The sequence below is a fragment of the Neophocaena asiaeorientalis genome, unplaced genomic scaffold, assembly GCF_003031525.2.
Source record: "Neophocaena asiaeorientalis asiaeorientalis breed wild unplaced genomic scaffold, Neophocaena_asiaeorientalis_V1.1 scaffold43, whole genome shotgun sequence".
Lineage (NCBI taxonomy): Eukaryota > Metazoa > Chordata > Mammalia > Artiodactyla > Phocoenidae > Neophocaena > Neophocaena asiaeorientalis.
This window is the reverse complement of record NW_020173674.1, coordinates 6,219,527-6,221,168: the sequence shown is the minus strand read 5'-3', so window position 1 is coordinate 6,221,168 and position 1,642 is coordinate 6,219,527. Positions and strand designations below refer to the sequence as shown.

The 1,642-nt window shown below is 52.4% G+C and overlaps 1 non-coding gene across 1 annotated transcript; it reads left to right on the top strand.

Annotated features, from left to right (window-relative positions):
- Window positions 1-459: 459 nt before the first annotated feature.
- Window positions 460-541, top strand: TRNAS-GCU (transfer RNA serine (anticodon GCU)). Its single transcript has one exon. It is a non-coding gene; the product is annotated as a tRNA-Ser (tRNA).
- The last annotated feature ends 1,101 nt before the right edge of the window (window positions 542-1,642 follow it).

The window sequence follows — 1,642 nt, the reverse complement described above, 5'->3', positions numbered from 1 at the left end:
CTCGCGCAGCCGCGCCCGCCCGCCCGCGCCGGCCTCGGGCGCGCCAGCTCGCCCCCTGTGCGCCGGGAGGAGCTACTGCATCCTCTGCCCGCGCCGCGCGCTTTGTAAACGCTGGAAACTGCCCGCCACCGCTCCGCCGCGCCTGCTGGGTTCCCAGAAACAGGCACCCCCTCCTCCGGGTCAGTGCGCGACCTCCTGGACCAAGCGCGTCCTGAAACCCCGGCGCGCTCGTCCCCGACTTAGGGAGGGGAAATTTTGGCAGAGCTTGGCTGCAGAGTGGTGAAGGATGGCGCGGGTTCCCGCCTGTGGCAGGCGGAAAGGAACACAAAAAGCCCCTTTCTGTCCGCCGTCTCACCCTCCTCTAGGTCTCATCACGTCTGTACTGAGGAGTGCCTGCGAGGGTGCCTGGAGGCGCGGAGATGAGAGATAAAGGAATGTGGAAAAGACCGCTGTACGCGGGACGAGGTGGCCGAGTGGTTAAGGCGATGGACTGCTAATCCATTGTGCTTTGCACGCGTGGGTTCGAATCCCATCCTCGTCGGTTGTGTTTTACAGTGGAGATGATTCTTAATTTTCACAACCCGATGTCTGGAGCAGCGGGTCGAAGAGAACTGAACAGGAGGTGGGACCCAGTTCTGTCCGGACCGGGCCTCTCTTCTGTCTTTGTTCAACCTGTATTCCTGGCCGTTTCATACTCCAGGTACCTGGGCCTTATGGGAGGAGGTTGGAGGTGTGCTTTTCCTTCTCCCTAGAAAGAGGGCCCGGGGTTTGGTGGCACCTAAAAACCAAAACCAGAATTCTGGCCAATGCTAAATTGGGGGCCAATATGTTTTCCACAGGAACTAGAGAAAACCACCCTGGAGGAGCTGCTCTGTATAAAGTACTGGAACTTGATGGTGGCAGTGGCGGTGATGCTTGATCATTTAAATTATTAATCTATTCAGTGCACTGATTCCCCTCCCCCAGCACTTCTCCCAGGGCAGAGACCTTGTTTGTATCCACACACCTGCCTCCCTAACACACACACACACTTAAGCAGAAGGCCTCGAATATCTAATACCAGTCAGCGTACACAGAAGGTGCTTGATAAGTGTTTGTGGAATGATTGCTCCATGGACTCTTTCAAAGAGGAGAGGCTGTGGGGAAGGGCAGGTACTTTGATATGTACTGTAGTAACTGTTCGAGCGCTGTGAATCTTGGAAAGGTGCTTTAGGACAGTGAGGGGAGGACCTGGAGCGTCAGGGTAAGGGAGCCAAGGTTGTTGAGTTGAAGAGTGATCAGGAGACCTATATTCTGCGGCTCCAGCTTGTGGAATCTGATGCTGTCTCCAGGTAGACAATGTCAGAACTGAGTTGTGTTGTAGAGCACTTAGCTGGTGTCAGAGAATTGCGTGGTATGGGTGAAAAAACCACGCATCAGAATTGATGCCAAAATTGTCTGTATAGAAATAAAACTGAATTTTGTGTATTCTTGAATCCTGCAACTTTGCTGAAGTCATTTATTAGCTCTAATTGTATGTGTCGGTGTGTGTATTCTTTAGGATTTTCTGTATGTGTGTGTATCACTTGTGATTATGGATAATTTTCCTTCTTCCTTTCCAATTTGGATGCCTCTTATTTCTCTTTCTTGCCCAGTTGTTCTG